The following is a 27662-nucleotide window of genomic DNA, read 5'->3' as shown; positions in this document are numbered from 1 at the left end:
AGATGGGATTTAAAAAATATTCTGAACTTATCTCACATCTTTTTATAGACGAGCAACATAATGGGTTATTAATGAAAAATCATGAAAGCCGGCCTATTGGTTCTTGTCCATTCCTTGAAGTGAATGAGACGAACTTCCACCAGGCTAAACGTGGAAAAGGTCGTGACCCCAGTCGTGGTCATGGTCGTGGTCGGGAAAGAAACTCTAATCATGGTAATAATAATGCACCAAAGAACACTCCTCACCACCAGCGGTGGAAAAGAAAGAAACAAAAGCATGAAGCGGTGCAAGCACCAAATGCAGAAAATGCATGCTATAGATGTGGAGAAAAAGGTCACTGGTCACGTACCTGTCGTACGCCAAAGCACCTGGTTGAGCTTTATCAAGCCTCCATAAAGAAGACAGAGAAAAATGCTGAAGCAAATTTTATTTCTGAAGATAATTTAGACTTCATGCATTTGGATGTAACTGATTACCTTGCACTCCCAGAAGGAGAAACAAGTCATGTAATCGGTGGTGAATCTGTAAAAATGTAAATATTTTAATTTTTGTTATTTGTAATAGAAAGTATGGTTATGTAATTGTTGTACATAAAGAAAAATTATGATTTGATAATGATGTTTACTATAATATATCTTGTTTATGTCATTTTGAAGAATATGGATAACATTATTAGATCAACTTAAACTCTAGCAGAGTTTGCAATAAATATACAACCACAAGAAGTGGTTATATTTCATATATCTCATTGTAATTATATTTTGTTAACTACCAGAAGTGGTATATGCCTATGATCACCAGAAGTGATAATTTAGGCTTTCTATGGTTACAATTGAAGATAAGCTACATAAATATTCTCTATATTAATTGCACGCCTCGATTTGCTCCTGAAGTAGTAAATATTTTAAAAGAAGTTGAGCCATCACAATTTGATGTGATTAATGCGCATTCAAATAAGTATGTTCGATTTCCTGAAGGATGAGAAGTTTTGATAATATTAATTTATTCCCTGAAGTGAATATGACAATACTAATAAGTTGGGTAAATATGAATGCGCTCTTGATGTGAATACATTACAATTCACCTCCAGAAGAGTTAATATAATTGAGAGAATATATACTCAATATTTCGTATTTTAAATTTGCTCCTGAAGAAGTAACACAATTGAAATTGCCTCCTGAAGTGGAAAAATATTATGAAGAGGAGTTTTCGTGTGCTTAAACAATTGTTTTACATTGTTTATTTGATTGTGATTTTCTCTCATGGCACCAGCAGTGTCTGAGCAATATTTGATAGTACAAAATGTATCAACAACTCCTGAAGAGCTAAATGTTTGCCTAAAGAATACATGACACCAATAGTGCCAGATAAATATTAGATTGTGGATAATAAATTAAGGCTCTCAAAGAGCTTATATACAAATATGTCATTCATATTATATGATTATGGTCAAAACATATGTTGTAGTAAACTTGAAGTTTACTAATACAAATGGCTATCATATTGAGACTACAAATGATTGGAAGATTGATAATCTTCATGTTTTCACAATCATAAGGGGTAAAATAATATGTATGTGAGAAGTTACCCGCCTTATTCTTTAATTTGTATTATATCATGTATCACAGTAAACCAGAAGTTTACTAAAGCAAAAGTTTATGCCATAATAAACCAGAAGTTTACTAAGAGATAGCACATGACATGATAAACTTGAAGTTTTCATTTGTCATTTTTAAATGAGCTATTTGAGAATTCAGATAAGCATATACTAAAGAACTAGAAGATTCTTCAGGAATTCTCATGTGTTGCTTGTTCTCATAATGAATTGATTATACCAACTAAAGTTGGGACTAAGACCCCTGATTCTGAAATATATAAAAGGTGAATATGGGCTCGTTCACCTATCATGTGAACCACTTATAGGCGCATATATGAGATGGTTACATGTATAATTATTGTCAACCTGTAATTTGGCATTTGGAATTGCTTTTCTCGATTAAGAGCATAATTTTCAGATTATGAAATCAAGACAGTTCATCTTGATAATGCTGGTTTATATCCAAGCTGGTTTAGCATTGAATACCTCCTATTAATGGCTAAACCATTGCTTATGAGAACAAAGCTTCATGTGTTGGTCTAAGATTTTCTAAATTGTATATAGCAGCACTTGTATGCATCAGATCAACAATATATGATAAGTCCTCCCTTCACAATTGGTTTAGGATCAGAAACTAAATATTTTTACTATCTTTTGTTGCGTGGTATATGATTAATTTCTCTACCATAATACACAAAGATATGTTTCCCAAAGATGATTGAGGATATATGTTAGGTTTTCTAACATTTGGGGGATGGAATAAACAGTTGAAAAATATGCTATATGAATCGAATTATCATGATCCTTACTTAGAAGATAATTCAAGTCGAATGCCAGAAGCATTTGTTGATCCAAAATTAAATATCATATTTCAGCTGCAAATGCTCCTATTAAAATTAAAGTCCCTGAAGGATAGAGTTTACTGTACGCATGAAGCGTGGTAGACCAATCGGTTCCAAAGGTAACAATCCTTGAAAAATAGTAGGAGCTAATGGTCAAAATGATCACAATGAGGAGGAAATAATCTCTAGAAGAGCCTACGACATAAAATTTCATGAAACTCCCGAAAAAGTTCAGGTACCTGAAAATAAAGAAAGTGATGAGATCTCCACAAGTTATGTCGCTTCGGAACTGACACAAAATGATTGTCAACGATATATTTAATACAATATAGTGCACAATATTGTAAAAGATTGTGAGGATCGGACTAGCAGTCCAGATACTTGAAGATGTCATACCATTTAGATACAAGTCTTAACCTATATAACTTATTTGGCTAAATCTATATGAAGATCCTTGAAGGATTGAAAATGCCCGAAGCATATAATTCAAAGTCTTGAGAAATATACTCGATCAAATTATAAAGATCTTTGTACGGTTTAAAGCAATCTGTGTGCGTGTGATATAATCGGCTCAATAAATATTTGCTGAAAGAAAGTTACATAAATTATGTTATTTGTCCATGTATTTTTATAAAGAAAATGTCATCAAAATTTGTTACACTTACTGTTTATGTTGGTGACATAAATCTTATTAGAACTCCGGAAGAGCTCCAAGAGGGTCTTAAAAATACTTTTACATGGACAAAGTGTACCCATTAAGTACACCAATGAATATTCAATCACTTGAAGTGAATAAGGATCCGTTCCAACCTCTAGAAGAGGATGAGGAGCTCCTTGGTCCTGAAATACTCTATCTCGGTGTAGATGGTACACTTATTTATCTTGCTAATGCTAACAAAAGTGGTGCAGATCGTATTGGTAATGCAGATGCATGTTATTTATCCGATACCCATAAAGCTCAATTTCAAACCGACAAGCAGAGAGTGCATATGATTGAGATCAGTGATTCGTTCGAGAAACATGTGGGTTGGAATGTGATAAAAGACCCACAATATTATACGGAGACAATGTTTCATGCATAGCACTATTAAAGGGAGGATTTATAAAAGGAGATAGAACGAAGAACATTCACCAGAATTATTCTACATACATGATCTTCAGGAAAATTGTGACATTGATGTGCACCAAATTAGTTCAAGTGACAATCCAACAGATTGTCTTTACCAACATCAATTTTTGAGAATATGGTATACAAGATTGGAATGCGGAGACTCAAATATTTGAAATAAGGCTTTCTTCAGGGGGAGTAAAATGCGCGTTGTACTCTTTTTCCCTTACTAAGGTTTTTCCCACAGGGTTTTCCTTATAAGGTTTTTTAATGAGGCAGCCAGCAATGCGTATTACTAAATATCTGTACTCTTTTTCCTTTACTAGGATTTTTTCCCACGTGGTTTTTCTTAGTAAGGTTTTAATGAGGTACATTATCTTTTAATGAACATCCAAGGGGGAGTGTTATAAATATATTATATTATGGATGTTCATTTAGTACTCCGTTGTAAATAAGCTTCCTAAAGAAGCTTATCCATATGGGACTCCACCGTAAATATGTTTATCTATTTAAGTACTCTATTGGAAATAAGCTTTCTGAAGAAGCTTATCACTTCGATACCCGGTTATGGATAAACATTACCCCCGATAGAAGATTATCCATACCGGGTATAATAAGCTTATCCTTTCAATACCCAGTTATAGATAAACATTACCTCCAGTAGAAGATTATCCATACCGGGTATAATAAGCTTATCCTTTCAGTACCAAGTTATGGATAAATATTATCCCCGGTAGAAGATTATCCATACTGGGTATAATAAGCTTATCCTTTCAGTTCCCAGTTATGGATAAACATTACCCCCGGTAGAAGATTATCCATATCGGGTATAATGAGCTTATCCTTTAAGTACTCCGTTATGGATAAACATTGCTCTCAGTAGAAGATTATCCATATCTGGTATAGTAGCAGCTTACATAACAGCTTCCTTTCTTCTATAAATAGAAGAGATTGCAGTTCATTATGTACATCAGTTTGAATTCGAATAATATATCAGTTTCTCTCTATACTTGTTTACTTTATAGTTTTTATTTTATAACAAATTACATTATTTTTCTTGTTCATTTCTTAAATATATTGAAATAACTTTAATATTAAATTTTATTCGATATTTTTACTATATTATTAATTAGGTTGATACATTTTCAATATTATAATTTTATATGTTAGTTTATTATTGTATATGTTAGTTTATTATTTTATATGTTAGTTTTATTATTTTATATGTTTGTTTGTTACTCACCTATTTTTTACTATAATAAAATTAAATAATTAATTTTCATAACTATACAAGATTTAATTATTAAATATTCATATAACAATACTTAGTTTGACAAATATTATTGTTTTCTAATGTTATTTTCATACATTTGTTCAGGATGAGAAAATTTTCTCGATTTATCACTCAACATGTCTATTATTTTATATGTTAGTTTATTATTGTATATGTTATTGCGACGACCCGGCCAGTCGTCTCATGAGTTAATGCTCTGTTTGCCCCATTTCTGGTTCTTATTGCTTTGTTTATCGGTTCTATGTGTAATCGGGTTGGTTGGCTCGGGTTCGAAAAAGTTTTGGTAAGGTTTGGGACACTTAGTCTCTTTTGAGGAAGCTTAAGTTGAAAAAGTCAATTGGATATTGACTTATGTGTTAAAGGGCTCGGATGTGAGTTTCGATTGTTCGCATAGCTTCAGGAAGTGATCATAATGTGTTTTGGAGGTCCGGAGTAGATTTAGGCTTGAATTAGCGAAATTGGAATTTTGGCATTTTTCCGGTTGATAGGTGAGATTTTGATATAGGAGTCAGAATGGAATTCTGGGAGTTGCAGTAGTTTCGTTGTATCATTTGAGATGTGTGTGCAAAATTTCAGGTCATTCAGACATGGTTTGGTAGACTTTTTGATCAAAAGCGGAATTTGGAAGTTTTGGAACCTTAGGCTTGAATTCAATGTGTTTTGGGTTGATTCGATGTTGTTCGATGTGTTTTGAGGATTGGTACAAGTCTGAGTAGTGGTATATAATGCGTTTGTGCTTTTGGTTGAGGTCCCGGGGGCCTCGGGGTGATTTCGGATGGTTAGCGAAAAGTTTGGAAGTTGGTTTTGGCAGCTGAAGATGTTCCATTGCTGTCATAATAGCACCTCCGGCTAGGGGACCACAGGTGCGGTATCGCAGAAGCATGGTTGTAGCCGCAGATGCGTCCAAAGGCATAGTTGGGTGAAATCGCAGATGTGGTATGTGAAACACACCTGCGTGACTGCAGATGCGGAAGTAGGGTCGTAGGTGCGGAAGGCGACTTAAGTGGTGACCGCAAAAGCGGTGCTCGGACCGCAAAAGCGGTACCGCAGGAGCAGGATTTTGTCTGCAAGTGCGAAATGCCTGGGCCAGAAGGTATAAAAGGATTCCTTCGCGAATTTTTGATTCCACCTTTTCTAAGTCGGTTTTGGAGCTTTTTGGGAGATTTTGAAGAGGGAATTCAAGGGAGCTTCGTTGAGGTAAGATTTTTGAACCTAAAACTCGTTTCTATGGTATTATTTCACGGATTAGAGCTGTAATTATGGAAATTAAGGGTTAAAAATTGGGAAACTAAGGTTTGGTATTGGAGGTCTTGACTTGTTGATTTGAGGGGCCATTTGTGGTCGGATTTTGGGACTTTTGATATGTATGAACTCGTGGGGAGATAAGGAATCTATTGATGTGAATTTTATCGAATTCCGAGACGTGGTCCTGGGGGTTGGGTTTTAGTTTATTTTGGGATTTATGTTGTCAATTGATTATTTTCGCTTGGGCTTCGTTCCCTTAGCACATTTTGACGTCGTTATTCTGATTTTGGATAGATTCCACGCGAGTGGAGTCCGATTCGAGGGGCAAAGGCGTTGCGGGCTAGAGTTTGGACCGGATTGAGGTGAGTAATGATTTTAAATGTTGTCCTGAGGGTATGAAACCTCGGATTTCACATCATGGTGCTATATTGAGGAGACGCACATGCTAGATGACGAGCGTAGGGTCGTGCACCATTGGGGATTGTGACTTAGTATGTCCCGAACGACTGTTTTACTGCGTATTTGATTGAAAAGTGTTTGCTATCACCTTGTTTTTGGCTAAATGCCATATTTGGGCCTTGTGCCAACTATTTGGACCCTTATGGGATTTTTACTGATATTTCCTCACTGCCTTGACTTTATACTTGTACTCAGTCATGCTATATTCTACTGTTTTCATAACTCAACTATGTTTACACTGATTTGACACTTTAAAAGATATTTGAAATGATAATTTGAGCTGAGCTTCATGTTTTACTGTTTCCCGAGTGTCTTATGAGATTCTGACTAAGTAAGGCTGAGGGCCTGTGTTGTGAGGATACACTGATTTATGATTATGAGGCCGAGGGCCTGAGGTTTTACGCCACGAGGTGACTTGTCGATATGAGGCCGAGAGCCTATTGATTATGCCACGAGATGGCTTGATATAGTGCTTGGACCGTAAGAGGTGTTATTCCATGATATTGACCAAGGGGCGGATTCTGTTGACATTGTGCCAGAGGGGCGGATTTTATGTGTTTATCTGTTCTAGATGCTTTTCACTTAATTGTTTAATTGTTAAAAAGGTGTTTTAAAGAAGCTTCTTCTGAACTAAGGTGTCTTTATGTGTTTTCACTATTTCATTGCTTTTACGGGTTTTATACTGCTTCTTTATAGCATGTTGATGTGCTTTTACGTGATTTCTTATCGTTCAGTCTTCATTTATTATTATTACTTACTGAGTTGGAGTACTCTCTTTACTCCATGCACCCCGTGCGCAGATTCAGGTGCTTCAGGTCCTGCTTGCGAGGGTTGAGAGCTTCCTGCATACTTCGGAGTTCACTAGGTAGTTGCTCGCCGTTCGCAGCCCAGTGTCTCTCCCTCTTATCATTACTTCTTTCCCTTATCCTAGTTATGTAATAGTTTGTGTAAACTCTTTCCGACTTGTAGTTTTATGATAGATGCTCATGACTGGTGAGACCCCGATGTCGAGCTATGTCTATTCCGCAAATTGTATTATTCACCTTTACTTTGGGATTACTATTATGTTAAAGACTTAATTTGTATTATTTTAACTGCTTAAAGTGAATTGGGTGTGTATCGGCTGGCCTTGTCTTCACGAGAGGCACCATCACGACCGGGTCTGGGTCTAAGGTCGTGACAGTTATTTTATTATTTTATATGTTAGTTTTACTATTTTATATGTTCGTTTGTCACTCACTTATTTTTTGCTACAGTAAAATTAAATAATTAGTTGTTATAACTATACATAATTTAATTATTAAATATTCATATAACAATACTTAGTTTGACAAATATTGTTGTTTCCTCATGTTCTTTTCTTACGTTTGTTGACTAGAATTGGAGAGAGTTTGTGTTTGAACTATCAACTTTTTAACGTGTTTTTGAGTATAAGATACACTTAAATGATTTATTTCAATAACTACAAGGATACTACGCTAAAAGGCACTACATTTTACTATGCTAAAAAGGCACTACATTATAAATACGAGCACTACATTAGGTCACAAGATACCACTACAGAGAACTAAATTAACAATTTATCTATTTTACTAGTCTTTTAGCAATTAAATAATATAAACGGATAACAACAACAAATTAATTTAATCAAAAACAATCACAAAAATACATATACCACAGTAAAAAGTAACTAATTAATATTTTTAACAACTAATATCAATTTCTCTAATTTACTAATTTTTTAGCACACTAATACTATATTCCGGATAAAAAATAATAAATTAGTTAAATCGCAAAATAATCACAAAATAATATAGAGCATAGTAAAAACAACTAATATGTATTTTTTATTAACAAAAACTAAGTCGGAATACCTCGATTTAAGATTTTTAGAAAGTCGAAGATTTGGTGATTTAGAGCCGAAACGAGCTACCCACTATGAGATAACGTCTTAGCTAGGATGTGGGACCGAGAATCTTTACTTTTTGTGGGACGGGTGGGCTCCACTCGAGCTTTTTTCGTTGACAATAGGAGGGGAGGACAACTATTTTTTTATGTTTTAATTGGGGGGGGGGAGTTTCTGGTTTGGTGGGGAAGGGAAGAGGACGGCTTTTTATGTGGGTATAGAACTTTTTATTAAGGCGTTATGCTATAGCATCTTAATAAAAGGCGCTATACCTTTCCGTCTTTTCAACTTCAACTATAGCGCCTTTTAAAAGGGCGCTATACTTAACTGGGAAAACGACCATTAAGGTATAACACCCTTTAAAAGGGCATTATATATAAAATGGTCACCATATTTTTATTCTACACATTTTAGTTCTTTGAGTCCAAAAGTACAAAGCATTCAAATCTACCCTTATTCTTAACGGTGCTGCAATGTGGTCGTGGACCTAGCTATTAAACTGCCACAGTGGACGTGTGTTTTAACATTTTCTTATTCTTTTTGTAGAAATAGAAAACCCTTTTAAAAGTCTTCTCCTACCTTCCTCGTACCTCCATTGTTGTGAAAATCCAAAACAAACATATAACACCTTCAACGAGGAGTCCATCACTTCCAAAAATTATTAAATCCGAAGAAAAATTTCATAGACAAAGGACTTAGGTTTCAAAGATGATAATAATTCTTCTGTTGGCATCAATTTTGATCCTTTCTAAAAAGATGATAAAATTAAAAGAGAAATGTACCAAGATAGGGGAATCCGGAAGAAGAAAGGAAACAAAATCTGGGCAAAACAAACTCTCGAGCGAAATAAACCCCAGAACAAAGTAACAAAGAAATCGATCCTTAGACCTCTACTCTTACATTGGAATTTAGAGTCTATTTTATTACATCAAAAAAGAAAATCAATGTTAACTTACAGTCTTATATAATCACTATCGCGCCCCTAAAATATCCCTAGCAGAGTCGTCATGCTGTCGCGCCCCTTTTTCTCGCGAAAACGGACTTTGACATTGTGACAACTCTTTTAAGGAAGGGTTTAAAAGAGAGAGTCACCACCTAATGATTTTTAAGGTGCGTTAGGTCACCTATTTGCAGATAAATCTGTCTAACCAGTTTGTGTCACCAAAGATTGAGTAAGGGCTCGAAATTACCTCGAAGAGAAGGTATTAGGCACTATTCGAGGTCCACAACTGTGGGTCCCAGCCGAACTCAATTATTTGAATTAGTCTATGTGATCATAGATAAGAAATAAAGGGATTTGAGGAGTTCATTATTAAACAAAAATAATAGATTGAAAGACAAGGTGGGCGGAGGGGGGGGTCCTAAGTTTTTTAGCCTAAAGGATCACCCCGTGCATCATAAATAATACTTCGTAACTCCCTCGAGATGGGGTATTACTCATATTATTCAGCGAGCATAGACAATCATCTTCTGCTACCTAATTACTATCTTTAAGTTGTTTACCTTAAGCACACTAATCAATTCTAAGTCGTGTCTTATGCTGCACTACCTGTCTCATGCTTATGGTCCAGGAGGCATTTGGACCTCTATTTCAGGGTGGTTCTAGACCTTAACTTATGCTGCTCAAAAATGTCAAAAGCTAGGCGACATACAAAACACATTGGACTTTCATTTATAAGCAAGTAAGGGCTCAAGTTGGCCTCAGTAATTAGACAACAAATGCACGCAATTCAGATTAACAAAGATAGTTGCTGATTTTAAATAGATAAGAGTGCAGAAACCTATGGACATGATCTCTATATGAATCTGGACTTAATGGGCGGATAGTTATACGAAAAGCCATTATACTTTCCAAAACTTGTATGATTTGCCTATTGATTTTAAACATAGGGATTAAACCTATAGGCATGATGTCTAGGTGTTTTCATGCGATAGTAGACAGTGGCAGGTCACAGAAACAAAACCTGAATTATTTGTTTTAATACTATAGGCATTTTTTCTAGTGAGAGTAATAGCACAATTTTTGGAAACTCATGAACAAACGGGCAGAAATGATAATTAGGTTGATTCAAACCTATAGGCATGCTTTCTACAATTTGTTCCCATTTTAGATCCTATAGACATGATTTCTATAATTTGTAAACAGAACAACATGTGAATGAGGTTTTGCACACACATTAAATATTAAATTCCTTATAGGCATGGTTTCTAACACATTTAAACCAAGTATTGAACCTATAGGCAAGATTGCTAATATATAACGACTGAACATAATGGGATACCTATATGTGTGATTTCTAACACACGATAACTGAACATACAATAGCACACTGTTGGACCTATAGGCAGGATTTCTAACACATACACATAATAACCTATTGTTGGACCTATAAGCAAGATTTCTACCCAACTTTTACCGCAAAAAATATAAAATAAGAAACCCTTCCCAATTTAACTAACACCACATAATTGTTATTACAAAATAATTATTACAGACCAGAATTTGATGTAATATTAAAAAGTAAGTATAACTATAGGGAGCCTGCAGCAGGCCCAAATACGCCTGGACAAGCCAAGCCTTTAACCCACAACAACTCCAAATTTCATGTTCATAGATACAGAATAACTAGTCGTTGAGCATACAAAACCCAAGTCCCTAGTGTGTTAGAGTTTGCAAGAGCTTCAAGAACCTAGGGCAATGCTCACACTAGGGAACTTAACAGAGATCATTCAGAGGAGGGACTAGAGACCAAGTTCTAGTGTGTCAGAGTTCACAAGGGCCTCAGATGGTCCTCGAGTAGTGCTCACACTAGAGAGAGGTTTAAGGTCACAACCTGAATAGCCTTGGCTTTCAGCCGGCTAAGGAAAGAACTTAAGCAAGAGGTGAAAGAGAAAAAAGTGAAGTTGAGGGACAGGAATTGAGGGGTTAAAACAAACACGACCAAATCGACATATTAGGCAAACAGTTGACCAAATTACAAAATTTAAAAGCCAGCTTAATGTACTTTTAGGGAAACAGGTTCAACACTCAGCACAGAAGCAATTACATGCTAAAAAGAGACTGATAAAAAATAAGTTTGCAGGATTGATTGGGGTTATTATCACTAGACATGTTGAAACATGATTAGAAATTATGCCAAGCATATAGGCAATATTGTGCTAAACCACATAATCCCATAAAGGGGAGGGCATCAAGTTAGCGATGGGGCAGGATCACAGACACATATGCCAAAACATGTTATAAAGATTCTGGATGGCATGAAAGGCACACAAATAGTAGATAAGCATTCGAGCATTGTTATAGAGGTCTAATTATCAAAACATGATTCCGCTTGTACCAAAAGTTTAGCCTAACACCTTAAAGTAATAATTAAAAACATGTTTAGGTCTCAAGCAGATATTAAAGGGATATGGATCAAATAAGCATGCTGAGGGCCATAATGGCCAACACTGAAGTCTCAACACAGACTACTGCAGGGATTCAGGGGGTGGGTGAATAAACATGTTAATAAGCATTCAAGAGTCACTACACTAACTGAATAGGTTCTAAAAAAGTTTAGATTACTCAATTAGGCATAGATAGTCTTAGAACTAGTAGCATTAAGAGTGAGTAGATGCAAGAGTCAATAGAATGATGCTAAAAAGTGAACTAGGAACATGTTCAGCCATAGATTTAGAGATGAGAATACATAAGGATGAAATTGCGAGAGTTAAGTAACTCACCAGTTAAATGAGAAATGCAAGAAAAGAACAAAAGGCCACAATGTTCTGAATCGAACATGAGAAGCAAAACCCAGAAACTCAATGGCCTTGGCTTTTGGCAGCCAAGACCACAGTATAGAATGAGAAATAACAGAGTAAAGTTTAGATCTAGTAAAGCTATATTGATTTCCAAGTCTGTCCTAAAGGGGAAATGTGGAGGGGTTAATATAGTGTAGAAATCGAGCAAGTAAACATGGGAAACATGTTGTTCAAACACAAATAAGGGAAAACTTATTCAGGAATCAATTAGGATCGATTTTAGGGCATAAATCAAGGGGTTCAGTAAATCAAAAGAGAAACACCAAATAGTACCAAAATCGTTTTTAGGCAAAGAATAAAGCAGAAAAAAAGAAAATCTAAAGTAGCCAAACACAACAAAGGAAAAGAATCGAAATCAGAAAGGTGGAAATTTCAGAACCCTAATTTTAGGTATAGTACACAAATTGACAGAAATAAAAAAAATAAAATCACATGTTGCATGAGATGAACATAGACAGAAATCCATTCAAAATCAAAAATCTAGTCAGATTTGGTCTGATTTAAAAGGATCTGAAACCCTAAATTAGGGTAAGTAAAAGAAATCGACAAAAATAGGCAGATTCACAAGTAATAGAGTGAATTAAGACATAATACTACTAAAAATCAGAGTTTGAACTAGTTTAGGTTCGAATCAAAGAGAATCTAAAACCCTAAACTTTAGGATTAAGTGCGAATCAGCGAGATATGAGAGAATCGGTACGAAATAACGCATTTGGACTTAAGGTCGTCCAGATTCAATAGGTAAACACTGGTTGAGATAGAATCAAAGCGGGGTACTTGCTATGTTGAGGCAAGCAGCTAAGATATTCCATAACATAGCACCAAATAAGGGAAATATCTCGAGATGGTTGGTAAATGGGGAAAGAATCCCATTATGAATGGGATTTGGGGAGATTAAGTGAGGCGGCGGAATTAGGGTTCATCAGAGGGAGAAACATGCGATATTAGGGAAAATGAGGGATAGGGTTTGGGGTGCGGAGATATAAGGAAGATGGGTGCTTGTCTATGAGCCGCTGATCATTTCTGATCAACGGTTGGGATTTAAGCGGACTGGGTTGGGTTATTAAACGGGTAAGGGTAGTTGGGCCAGGGTATTGGGATTAGGTAAATTAGGTTGGTTTGGGTAATTTTAGGTCCGAAATCAATTGAAAAATTGGGCCAGATTTTAAATACCCAAATTTAAACCAATAAATAATTAGTAAAAATAATAGATAAATAACAAAATTATCATTTGTGCATAAAAATAAATAAAAATAATTATTTAATACTATAAAAATATAAAAGGTTATTTTTTTGCATAAATAAAGTAATTATAAGCATGTATGGGTTATTATTGCAAAATATGCAATTTAGCCTTAAAATGCAAATGTAATTGCACTAAAAGTTTTAAAAACTAATATGAGTGTAAATGATAAGTTTAGATGATAAAATAATCATAAAAATAATTTGTAAGGCAATTAATGGATATATATATAATAAAATGCAGAAATAAATTGATTTAAAGCCTTTAAAATTATAGAAAATTATGAAAAATACATGTTCATGATTGTAAATCAAATGATAATGCATATGCACTATTTTGAAAGTATATATATATATATATGGAAAATATGAGCAAAATTGGGTATCAATAACTGCCCCCTTTACCCGGTAAGGATGAAAGAGTTGTCGGGTAAAGAAATGATGACCGATTTCAACCGAATGGGGTGATTTGACAAATATAGGCTGCACTTTGATCTTTGAGCTGCCTACATATCCCTAGTTTTATAGGAATCAGGCCATGTGTAGTTCTAGACCCAATAGTGAACGAAGATGGCGTTGTTATAGGAATGGTCGTGCGTTTCTTAAAGGGTTCTTTTGAGTAGGATGGTATCGGATGATTTTATGATAAGTCACGAATGTGAATTTGAGATGTTATAGATGTATCATAGGACATATATCTGAACAACCATAGAGTAAAAGCGAGTAATTGATGGGAGTCGGTTACGTTTGAAATAATGGTAGGTTGTGAATAATGAGAGCGGAAACCAGAGCGAAGGTTGCTCCCATTTGAAGGACGATTTCCTCCTGGATTACCTACAAAACTTAAAATACGATGCATGCAAAACATATATGGGTTATTGAGAGAATTTCAACATGATGCAAATTCTCTTTGGACCATGAAGATTGTCTTCGGACAGTGAGATGATGTCTTTAGACCATGACGTCCTAGGCCATGAATCATGAGATAAAGGATTCGCAGGCCATAAAATGATGTTCTCGGGCTATGAGAATGGTACCTCTGAACCATGACGCCTTTGAATAATGATGTTTATTATTGAGAGATCCTCAGGCCAAGACATGGTGTCTTTCGACTTTGAGGATGATGCTTTCAGACTATGACGCCTTTGAAATATTTGGCTATGCTTCAGCTCATGAGATGCAAAGACATGATGCTTGAGATGAAACAAGACAGAGCTTAGTCTTGTGTAAGGTCGGTGGAGGGGGGTAGAGCTTAGCCCAAGGATAAGAGAGTAATGCAAGGTTTTGAACAACGCAACATTTTGTGGTTATGCAAGGAGAGACAATGCTTAGTCTCGTGCAGGGAAATGCAGAGCTTAGCCTTTTGCAATTGGGGAGGCAGGGCTTAGCCTCATGCAAGAAGAGGAGACAATGCATAGTCTCATGCAATGGAAGGTAGTGCTTAACCTTATGCAATTAGGGAGGCAGGGCTTAGGCTCATGCAAAATGGAGACAATGCTTAGTCTCATGCAATGGAAGGCAGTGCTTAGCCTTATGCAATTAAGGAGGCAGGGCTTAGCCTCATGCAAAATGGAGACAAAGCTTAGTCTCATTCAATGGAAGGCAGTGTTTAGCCTTATGCAATTAGGGAGGTAGGGCTTAGCCTCATGCAAGAAGAGGAGACAATGCTTAGTCTCATACAATGGAAGGCAGAGCTTAGTCTTATGCAATTAAGGAGGTAAGGCTTAGCCTCATGCAAAATGGGGAGACAATGCTTAGTCTCATACGAGGAAAGGAAGAGCTTAGCCTCATGTAATTGAGGAGGCATGACTTATCCTCATGCAAGAAGAGGAGACAATGCTTAGTCTTGATGCAAGAGAACGTAATGCTTAGCCTTATGTAATTGAGGAGGCAAGGCTTAGCCTCATGCAATGAACAGATAATAAGTAGTGGTAGAGTATTTTCTTATCTGGAGACATATTTGCGTTTGGTAGCCTTTCCATTATGAAGATAGTGATTTTGGTACGTGTATACTTGCGAATGCTTCTGTCATGTTCATTGTGTCTACATCAAAAAAAATCATGAGTTTTGTAGGGGAGGTTGGTTCATTCCCTTTCCTGCTTGTTTTGCTTTGCTTTGCTCTGAAGATCCTATTTGAGTTACCATGGGTAACATCTGGCTACCATAGAAATAATGTTTTTGAAAAGTATGCATGCATTTGATAAATATAGTTATTTTAAATATAGTAGTTTATGCTATTGAGTAAATTAAATGAACCAATGACTGCGACACTTTAGAGACAGTGCGACTTCTTTGCATTAGAATTTTGAGGGTCCTCCTCAAAATTCTGCCCCAGTTTAGTAAGAAATTCTTCGGTCATTCTGCATGTGATGAAGTTTGTTGGATTTACTCCGGAATTTTGAGAATCCTTTTCAAAATTCTGCCCCAGTTATTTAACCGCTTTCTCTGACTCTATTGCATATGATGACTTCGGCTGGACTTTTTCCGGAATTTTGAGGGTCCTACTCAAAATTCTGCCCCAGTTTCTGGTTGTGGGGAAAATGAAAATTTTATTGAGATGTGACAAAACCCACAGATCTGCCTATGTATCCCCTTTTAAACGGGAATCAGGTCAAGCGTAGTTCAGCTACATCAAATAAAAAAATTTAAATATAGTACCTCTTGACTGTGTCCGAGTTGACAGGTTTTGGCCAAACATATCCATCCATTTCTGCAAGTATGAGTGCTCCTCCTGTTAGTACCCTGTGAACCATGTAGGGCCCTTGCCAATTGGGTGAAAAATTTCCTTTGTCTTTATCTTGATGTGGGAAGATCAGTTTCAACACTAGCTGCCCTGGTGTGAACTGTCTAGGTTTGACCCTTTTGTTGAAAGCTCTAGATATTCTGTTCTGATAAAGTTGACTATGACATATTGCATTCATTCTTTTTCCATCGATAATAGCTGATTTTTCATAGTGACTCCTTATCCATTCTACATCACTGAGTTCGGCTTCCTGTATAATTCTCAAAGAGGGAATTTTGACCTCAAAGGGAATGACAACTTCAGTACTGTAAACCAGCATGTAGGGAGTTGCTCCGATTGATGTGCGAATTGTAGTACGATATCCTGATAAGGCAAATGGTAATATCTTGTGCCATTGCTTGTGGTTATCTACCATTTTCCTCATAATTTTCTTGATGTTTTTGTTGGCGGCTTCCGCGACTCCATTCATTTGAGGTCTGTATGCTGTGGAATTCTTATGCCTGATCTTGAAGGTTTCACACATAGCTTTCATTAAATTGCTATTGAGGTTGGCAGCATTGTCGATAATGATGGATTCGGGTACCCTGAATCGGCAAAAAATACGATCCCTGACAAAATCAGCCATGATTTTCTTGGTTACAGCCTTGTAAGATGCAGCGTCAACCCATTTTGTGAAGTAGTCTATGGCCACTAAAATGAACTTGTGCCCGTTTGAAGCGGCGAGCAATGACATCCATTTCCCAAGCGGCGAAAGGCCAAAGTGCACTTGTTGCATTGAGTTCATTTGGTGGTACTTGTCTCATATCTGCATGTACCTGACTCTTGTGAAACTTTTGGACATACCTGATGCAGTTTGTTTCCATAGTCATCTAAAAGTATCCTACTCTTAATATCTTCTTGGCTAGAAAGAAACCATTCATGTGCGGCTCGTACGTTCCAGCATGTATTTTCTCGAGCAGTCTGGAAGCTTCTTTGGCATCAACACACTATAATAACCCTAGGTCTGGAGTCCTTCTATACAAAATTCCTCCACTTTGGAAGAAATGATTGGACAATCTCCAGAGCGTGCGTTTCTAAGTATTATTTGAATGTCCGGGTATTCTCCTTTTGCCAAGTATTCTTTGATATCATGGTACCATGGATTCCCATCTATTTCTTCTTCAACATGAGCACAATAAGCTGGCTGATTATGGATTCTTACTAGAATAGGATCAATGAAATTCTTGTCTGGATGATGTATCATGGAGGACAAAGTGACTAGTGCATCTACGAACTCATTCTGGATTCTCGGAACATGTTTTAATTCTATCTTTGTGAATCTTTTCATCAACTCTTGTATGTGATACAGATATGTCAATATTTTTGTATTCTGGGTAGCCCACTCTTCTAGAACCTGGTGTACCAGAAGATCTAAACACCAATTACCAGCAACTCATGTATATTCATGTCGATGGCCAAATTGAGCCCCATGATGTTGGTTCACAGAAACCTGAGCTTCGCGGATACCGGATAATGTTGACGTGTCTCTGACACCAAAACTGCTCCAATACCCACTCTTTTGAAATTTGTAGCTCCGTCAAAGAACATTCTCCAACCGGCGTAGGCTTTAGTAATATCTTCTCTTACAAACAACACTTCTTCATCGGGAAAAGACGTTTTCAATGGTTCATATTCCCCTCCCACATCATTTTCTGCGAGGGGATCTACTAAGGCTTGTCCCTTGACCGCCTTCTGAGTCACATAGACGATATCAAACTCACTCAACAATATCTGTCATTTTGTTAGTTTCCCTATTGGCATTGGTTTCTGATAGATGTATTTCAGGGGATCCATCCTTGATATGAGATATGTAGTGTAGGCACAGAAGTACTGCCTCAATTTCTGAGCTATCCATGTTAGAGCATAGCAAGTGCGTTCCAGTAGAGAATACCGTGCTTCGTAAGGTGTGAACTTCTTACTCAAGTAATATATGGCATGTTCTTTTCTTCTCGTCTCGTCATGTATTCCCAAAACACAACTGAAAGCTCCATCTAGTACGGCCAAATAGAGTAGCAAAGCTCTACCAAGTTCCGGCGGGACCAAGATTGGTTGTGTGGATAGGTATTCCTTGATTCTATCAAAGGCTTTTCGACATTCTTCATTCCATTTTGTTGCAGCATCTTTCTTTAACATTTTGAAAATTGACTCACAGATCAAGGTCGATTGTGCTATGAATCGGTTGATGTAATTGAGACGCCCCAAGAAGCTCATCACATTTTTCTTGTTCTTCGGAGGTGGCAAATCTTGTATGGCTTTGACCTTTGAAGGGTCCAATTCAATCCCCAGGCGACTAACGATGAAGCCTAGCAATTTTCCAGCAGGGACTCCGAAGGCACACTTTGCAGGATTCAGTTTCAGATTGTACCTTCGACGCCGATTAAAGAATTTCCTTAAATCTGTTGTATGATCTGCGCTTCTTCTGGATTCAATGATGACGTCATCCACATACACCTCCATTTCTTTGTGAATCGTGTCATGGAAAATGGTCATCATGGTTCTCATATAAGTGGCTCCATCATTTTTCAGGCCGAACGACACCATTTTATAACAATACATCCCCCCACGGGGTAATAAAGTTATTTTCTTGGCATTTTCCTCATCCATCCAGATCTGATAGTATCTCGCAAAGCAATCCACAAAGGATTGGAGTTCATTCTTGGCACAGTTGTCGATCAGTATGTGTATATTGGGTAACAGGAAATCATCTTTGGGACCTTCTTTGTTTAAATCTCGATAGTCGACACATACTCTGACCTTCCAAGCCTTCTTCAGAATTGGCACGATGTTGGCCAACCAAGTAGGGTATTCAACCACTTTGAGAAACTTAGCTTTGATTTGCTTGGTGACTTCCTCTTTGATTTTCAGACTCATATCAGGCTTGAACTTTCTGAGTTTTTGTTTTACAAGAGGACACATTGGATGGTAGGTAGTTTATGAGCCACTATAAATGTGCTCAAACCAGTCATATCATCATAAGGCCATGCGAAAATGTCCTCATAATCCTTCAGAAAACGGGTGTATTCTTATTTTTTAGATGGTGACAAATGGATACTTATGCGGGTTTCTTCGGCTATTTCGGAATCACACAAGTTGACTATCTCAGTTTTGTCCAGGTTAGACTTAGGCTTATTCTCAAAATTCTCAACTTCTTTGAAAATTTCCTCAGGTATTACATCCTCTTCATCTAACTCTTTTGAGTCACTATCCTCATGTCGCGTTGTCTCATTACATGTCACAATCGTTAGTTCATCGGGATAAGTAATAATAATGTTGTTGAGAGAAAAATGTAAAATATAATAATAAATACTAAAATAGCAATGCATTGATAAATCTTGAGAACATTAAAACAAGTACGGCCCGATAACTTGAGCAATTATTTCAAAACAAAATGCGTCTAAACAAAATACTCAAAATGTCTTAAATGCTTAAAATTGCTTAAAAATATATCATGCTAATTGCTAGGCTACCCAGGAACTCGACGGGCCCGGGATGGTGCAGCAGTCCAATTCATGAAAATAATTCCCTTTCCCACGGTCTGGATTGTAAGGTCTTCCTCCTCTTCCTCCTCCTCAACTATTGCATTGCAGTCCATGTCTTCATCGTCCAGAAATAGATTCCATAGGCCAGCTAAAACCTCATCTTCTTAGATCCCCATAAAATGTCTGCTTGTTGAAACGTCTGGTGCAAATGTAGTATTGGCTGTTCGAGAGGCTAATAGGGACCACGCCATGGGAACGACCAATCATCGTACTCCTACCAGGTGTACTGGTATCCAAGCTTAAAGGTTGTACTGTGGTGCTTTAACTGTATCAGTTTGGTGATCCCTTGGAGATTCTTGCTGAGACCATTGCTGATTCATACCCTGTCCATGTCAATATACTTTTTATTTTGCTGCTCCACCATCTATCCTTCTTAATTGCATTGACACGCTCAATGCGATGGTATGTTTCTCCACCCAGCTTCCTTCTATTCTCGACAACTGGAACAGTTTGATTAGTGTAAGTGGGGTTACTCTTATCTCTATGAATGATCACTTCCTGATGATTCCATTTGAACTTCACGGCCTGGTGTAGCGTAGAAGCTACGACTCCAGCAACATGTATCCGAGGTCGTCCCAATAATAGATTGTACGTAGTAGATATGTCCAATACTTGAAATTCAACATCAAACCAAGTCGGTCCCATCAGTAAACAAAGGTTGATTTCTACAATTGTGGCCCATTAAGACCCATAAAATTCTTTCACATTCATACTCCTTGCTCGTATTTCATGGAAATCCTTACCCAACCTTTTCAAAGTGGTTAATGGACAGATGTTGAGACTTGAACCCCCATCTATCAGGACTCTGGTGACGAATTTGTCTTCAAATAGTATTGTGATGTGTAGTGCCCTATTGTGACACAGTCCTTCAGGTGGTAGTTCGTCTTCGTGAAAGGTGATCTTGTGGCTCTCAAATACTTGCCCTACCATGTTGGCTATCTCTCCACTGGTGACGTTGTTGGCACGTAAGCTTCATTTAACACTTTCATTAATGCTTTCCTATGCGTTTCAAAATTCTTCAGTAATGATAGAATGTATATCTGAGCAGGGGTTTTGTTCAGATGATCAACCACAGAATATTCTCTTGCTTGCACCATTCTCCAAAGATCATCTGGACCTGTTTCAATGATAGGCTGATTGGGAGCGGCTTCTTTACTTGTTCCTCCCAAATGCTCAGGCGTGTAAACGTTGTCGGTCCTGGTCATGCCTTGTGCGGCACTTGTTACTTCCATTTTCCATTTTCCCTTTTCCCTTTCTTCTTGCCTCTGCAGCATAGTCCCATGGTATAACATTGGAATTAAAGGATGGTGTGGGTGCCACCATCATCGTGAAGGGTGTGGCCACTTCTACCTCAAATGGAGTTGGTGTGGCTGAGGGCGTTGTTGTTTTAACCTCAAACGGAGTTGGCGCGGCTATTTCAACCTTAATTGTTGACTGAATTTACATTATAATGGGTGTGATAGTGACTGGAGGTATTATGGTTTCATTTTCTTCACGAATGAGTCCAATTGATCCTTCTGGATCCCATTCTTCATCAGTTTCGATCACATTTACCCTTTCGCCCCTATGATCCGAGAGGGGATTGTTGTGGATATTTGGTGCGGCCTCTTTTGCTTGTATAACTTTAGTGTCAATTAACGACTGCATCTTATCCTTCAAAGTGCGACATTCATCGATGGTGTGTCCCTTCATGCCCGAGTGATAGGCACATGTCTTGTTCGGATTAACCCATTGGGAAGAGTTTTCCATTGCAACAGCGGGAATGGGGGTGACATAACTGGTAGCCTTCAGTCTTTTGTAGAGCTGATAAATGGGTTCAACAATAAGAGTGTATTGTCTGGGTGGTCTGCCGTCGAAATTTGGTTTGGGTTTCTAGTAGTTTTGGTGGGTTGGTGGTGCTGAGTGGTAATATGCGGGTTGTGTGTTATAAGTAATGTTTTAAAAGGCTTTTTGGGACTCGCCTCGGGGCATACCCTGGGGTGGGGCACTATCAAAACGCCTTGAGACTCATGTGTAGAGATTAGTTCTGTGAGGCTTATGCCCCCAAACGCCCGACTGTGCGCCCTAAACATGCCTAATGCTCAATGCTCGGGACTCACCCAATAGTTCATATGCAAATCATGGGTTGAATTCACTAATTTGTACTGTTGACTCTCAAAATTCTTTAACAAATGAATGATTAAATTTCTTTCTATCTGTAGAAATATAAAAATTGCAAATAACTCAAATTACGAACTATAGTATTGTATATTTACTAATTGAGAACATTGTGAAGGTGAATATCATTTGAATATTTCTTCTAAAAATGGATAACCAAAATTTATATCTTTATTTGATAGATCTTCACGTATTAGTTCTATGTCTCTCAAAATTATCATATATTTCTTATTTTACTATTTAAAAATTATTTTATCTTTACTCATGAAGGAGTAATATTTTAAATGACAACGTTGATAAAATTTATTGATATTTACTTTTAAAGAGGTAAAATATGCAGTTTGATAATATTTTTCAATAAATTATAATTTTAAGTGTTTGAAAGTAAAGAGGTTGTAGTTAATTTATATTTCATAGTAACTTTAACAATATTATATTATTTATACTTCTAAAACATGCTAAATAATTTATTTTATATGAGTTTCTTTAATTATTTTTAGTTTTCTTGAAATTATAATGTATCATTTATATTTTTATTGTGTTATAATACTATATTATTAATTCATAAATTAAAAAATTAAAGATTTGTGGGGCTTACACCCTGTGTCTCGAGACTTTCACCTCGCCTCACGCCCTCGCCTTTTAAAGTATTGGTTATAAGTATGGTAGGTGGCGATGGGTTGTTGGTATCTGGGAGGTGAAGACTGATATGTGGGTGGTGGGGTTTGGTATGTGAGAGGAGATTTTGGTCCTTGGGCTACCATCACAACTCCTACTTCTTTCTTTTTGGATATACCCCCTGACTGCAAAGTTTTGTTCGTAGCGTGTAATGCCTCAAAATTAGTTACCATTCTGCTCTTGATTCCTTCTTCAATCCTTTTCCCCAATTTGATGATGTCGAAGAATTGGTGATTCTCAATAACCATTAACCTTTCGTAGTACTGTGGATCCTAGGCCCGAACAAAGAACTTGTTCATCTGCTCTTCTTCCAATGCTTGCCTCACTTTCGCAGCTTCCAATCTCCACCGAGTAGCATGCTCGCGAAAAGTCTCTGTTGGCTTCTTCTTGATATTCTGGAGATAGAAGACATCTGGTGCATTCTCTGTATTAAACTTGAACCGATCCATGAAATCTGATGCCATGCTTACCCAACTAACCCACTTCTTTGGATTTTGACAGATGTACCAAGATCGGGCATCTCAAGTGAGGCTCCTCATGAATAATTTCATGCGAATTCTTTCATCCTTCCAACTTCTATGAGCTTGTCACAGTATGTCCTTAGATGCACCTTCGGATCACCTGTTCCGTCAAACATCTCGAACTTGGGAGGTTTGTAACCCTCTAGCAATTCTACGTCCTGCTGAATGCACAGATCCTCATAGTTCAATCCATCAATGCCTTTACCTCCTTCGACACATTGGACTCGACTTGTGAGTTTTTAAGTTCTTCTGCCATATTCTTGATGAACATGTCCTTCTTGGCGGATTCAGGTATGTATAAGGTTTGTTGTGGAGTGTGGGGTAAGGTTTCCACATATATGGGGTTACTTTGATGGATTCCAGGAATTTGGGTATAGTGGTGGTTGTTGGTTGAGTTTTGAGGATCGGAGATAGATTGTGCTGCGTTCTGAGGAGTGTGATAGGTAGTGACTTGTGGATACTGGGTTGGCTAATGATGATGTTGTGGAGGAGTCGGTACTGGTGGAGGATTGGGATTTTGAGGCGGTGTGGCATATTGGTGAGGTGCGAGAGGATTTTGTGGATGCTGGTTTGGTGTATTTTGGGGAGGTGCTGGGTTTTTGGTATTTTGTTGGTTGATATCGGGGACGTTCAGGGTAAGGGAGAGATTTTCCAAGTTCCGGACCTGCTCAAGTTTCCTTTGTAACTCCAATATCTTTTGTTCCAACCGTAAAACCAAGTTGTTTGGTGCTGGAGTGCTTCGACCATCTAAGTTTTCGACATTCTCTTAATGTGTGGCATTGTCTTTCCTGATATTGCTTGTATCATCCATTCTAGCCTTTGCTTTGCTTTTAGGATTGTTTGGAGGAGGAGAAGGAGGTGGAGGACCTCTTGATCTTGTATGATATGTTAACGATGCCAGTATGCACGAACCAACCTTAGGGGATGAGAATAAACAAATCAAGAAAAAAAGAAAACAAAAAGGTAAACAAGTCCGTAAGGAGTATTAAAAGGTTGTTTGCGGTATTTAAACACATATTGCGGAATTATAAATTTGCGTCCTAATTTGGGGACCTCATTGTGCCCGAGGTATGCCTAAGTGACATATAGATTTGGAGAAAATTGATGCCAATAACTGCGTCATTTCATTAATATGAGAAATAAACCGAGTCTCTACTAATATGCCAATAATGATAAAGAGTCACTAATGGAACGTGCCTTATTACAACCAAAGCCTAAATGAGTCTAGAAAGTAAGTAAAACATAATTTCTAATCTATTTGGTCCCAGAGGGACCTTCTCCATGCTTGTCCTTCTTTGCTCCATCAATCAATTTCCCCAGGTCGTGCATGTCCAGCGGCAGATATGCCCTTGCTAGGAGACCTCCTTCGTTTCCATCCATATTTTGACAGCCTGTAACCCTGTTTCTCATCTTCCATTCCAGCTCCATCAACCCTGCTCTAAATACTCTAACATCTCTATTGATTTAGTAGTGATTTCTCTCCATTCATTGATTTCTTCCATGTCCGTTTTGTGTTGTTCCAAATGCCTGGCCTCAGATTCAAAAATCCTTTTGCGTAACCTCCTATATTTGACTTGGGCCTTGGCAGCGTCATCTATGACCCTATTTCCCAAATCAATTCCTGGCTTGACTTCTCCTACTATGTCATTGACCAACCAGGATGGATAAAAGTGCGCATCACCAACATGGTATCGATCTGGCTTGATGGTATCCTTTCCCACTATGACCTTTAGATGCCACATGTGTTGTGACTCATACTTGAATAGAATAGCATCACCTTGGAAATCTGCTTAGTAGTGAACCATCTTGGAGACTCGGGGTATAACTTGTTTCCTCCCTACTTGCCTCATGACTCTGATAGGGGCATAAGGATAAATACCCCTTAATCCAATTAGCATTAGATGAGGAACATCTCTTGACCTGATGATGAACTCGCTAGTAGGGAACCACTCAAACATCCAATAAACCTTGTTGTCGGTCAAATTGCTAAAGAAGTGTACCCATTCCACAACATTTCCTGGTTGTGCAAACTTGTCCGGGATGAAAGTCATTCTTTTTGGATGGTGAAAAGCTATGTGGTCATTCCATGGTCGCTGCGGAAATTCCTGACGGTACTGTCCCCTTTAAAGATATTCCAACAACCACACTTGTAGTAGCATTTACAACCCTCAAAATGTCTGAATCCCTTCTTGCAGCGGTCTAAAGATCGGTATATTCTGCCACGATCAATGGGACAATAGTGTAAGTCTGTCCCTCAATTCCTTCCATTAGGGTCTTGGTAACCATAGCTAAACGGGTGCGAATTCTTTCTCCTTGCATTAGTAATACCAGCATCCCCAAAAAATAGACAATGAACACAAAAACCCGAAGGTGGGTCCAATCTAATGAAATAATGGCAATTTTATCATGGTAAAGGCGGTAGGATTTGCTGTGCCCATAACGTTTATAGAGGAAGTCGAATGGTATGTAAGACTTCTTTAGGCAGACTAACTCATCATTCTTTCTAAAGCCTATCATCTTCAGAAACCCTCGAGAAGTGCAATTTTCTGGTACCAATAGACCGGGGCTATCCTAGGGAAGTTCGAGAAAGCCCCTTATTTCCTCTAGAAGGGGAGTCATTCTATATCCCCGAAACGAAAAATATCCCTCTTTTCATCCCAGAATATAGTAGCGGCCTCGATTAGTACATTGTTTGGTTGTATGTCTAGCAAAGAAGGTAAATTCCCAAGAACTCTTTTCACGTGGTTTTTGTTGTTTGGTGCAAGATTTTCCCACCAATCCAGTAGCAAATGTGGGATATTTCGAACCATGTCGAACCTGGGGACCTCGTGCCTCATTTCTGCAAAACATATAAAGTTAGCCCTTGCCCCCTCCAGATTCAGCTATTTACATGTTAATGATCAACATATTGGCATGTTTTTCTCCAAATAATGCACAGATCGTGATTATGTCCATTGGGATTATGGAAATCCAGGCGGACTTTGAACGGGGTTTGTCTTAGTGAGTTATTGCGCGGACAACGTTCTAACTCGTACTAGGTTTAGACATGATGCATGCACAGTTGATTTTAGAATGGGGTTTCTAGGAGAGTCTAGACTGGTACCCTCAAGTGGACAACTCGAGAGGGAAAGGCACGAAACCATAGATTGCACCGCTGATCGACTAGTTTTACCGCAAATAAACTTTTCCAAGTTTAAAGGGTGATTTTAGGAAGAGTACGGACACTCATCAAGTGCCGCTATGGTATTAATATGCATGAGTGGAATATGATGCGGAGCATGCTTTATAAAAAAATAAAATAACACATTGTCAAGTATTTTCACATGTTTAAAATAAATGCAGTATTGAATGAACGTAAAGGCACAAAAGAAAGAAAAACAGGGAAGAAGTTAGTTCGCGTAGTGAAAGAATTATAATAAAGTAAGTAAAGGGGTAGGGATTAGGAGAGACATGATATAGCAAAATTAAAAGTTTGGAGCAAGTAAACATGATTAGGAAATAAGGGAAAATGCACATTGTAATCAAATTAAACAAGAGTTGCATATGAGTTCATATAAAAGGGAAATAGGGAAGAGGATGTGCATGTAGTAATAAAAAGGGAAAATGGGAGCGGGAGATTCAGGTACGAGCAAAATAAGAAAGACATGCTTATCAGAGAAGACTAATTCACAAACATCAGGTTCGTTTATGGTAAGAGCGTAAAATATACCCAGCAGAGTCGCCATGCTGTTGCGCCCCTTTTTCTCGCGAAAGCGGACTTTGACATTGTGACAACTCTTTTAAGGAAGGGTCTAAAAGAGAGAGTCGCCACCTAATGATTTTTAAGGTGTGTTAGGGCACCATTTTGTAAATAACTCCGTCTAACCAGTTTGCATCACCAAAGATCGGGTAAGGGCTCGAAATTACCTCAAAGAGAAGATATTAGTCACTCTTCGAGGTCCACAACTATGGGTCCCGGCCGAACTCAATTATATGAATTGGTCTATGTGATCAAAGATAAGAAAATAAAGGGATTTGAGGAGTTCATTATTAAACACAAATAATAGATTGAAAGGCAAGGTGGTGGTGGGGGAGTCCTAAGTTTTTTAGCCTAAAGGATCACCCCGTGCAACATAAATAATACTTCGTAACTCCCTCGAGATGGGATGTCACTCATATTATTTAGCGGGCACAAACTATCATCTCCTGCTACCCAATTACTATCTTTAAGTTGTTTACCTGAAGCGCACTAATCAATTCTAAGTCGTGTCTTATGCGTGCACTACCCGTCCCATGCCTATGGTCCAGGAGGCATTTGGACCTCTATTTCGGAGTGGTTCTAGACTTTAACTTAGGTTGCTCAAAAGTGTCAAAAGCTAGGCGACATATAAAACACATTGGACTTTCATTTATAAGCAAGTATGGGCTTAAGTTGGCCTCCGCAATTAGACAACAAATGCACGCAAGTCAGATTAACAAAGACAGTTGCTGATTTTAAATAGTTAAGAGTGC

This window comes from Nicotiana tabacum, chromosome 6, assembly GCF_000715075.1.
Source record: "Nicotiana tabacum cultivar K326 chromosome 6, ASM71507v2, whole genome shotgun sequence".
NCBI lineage: Eukaryota > Viridiplantae > Streptophyta > Magnoliopsida > Solanales > Solanaceae > Nicotiana > Nicotiana tabacum.
Note: the sequence above shows the minus strand (reverse complement) of the source record.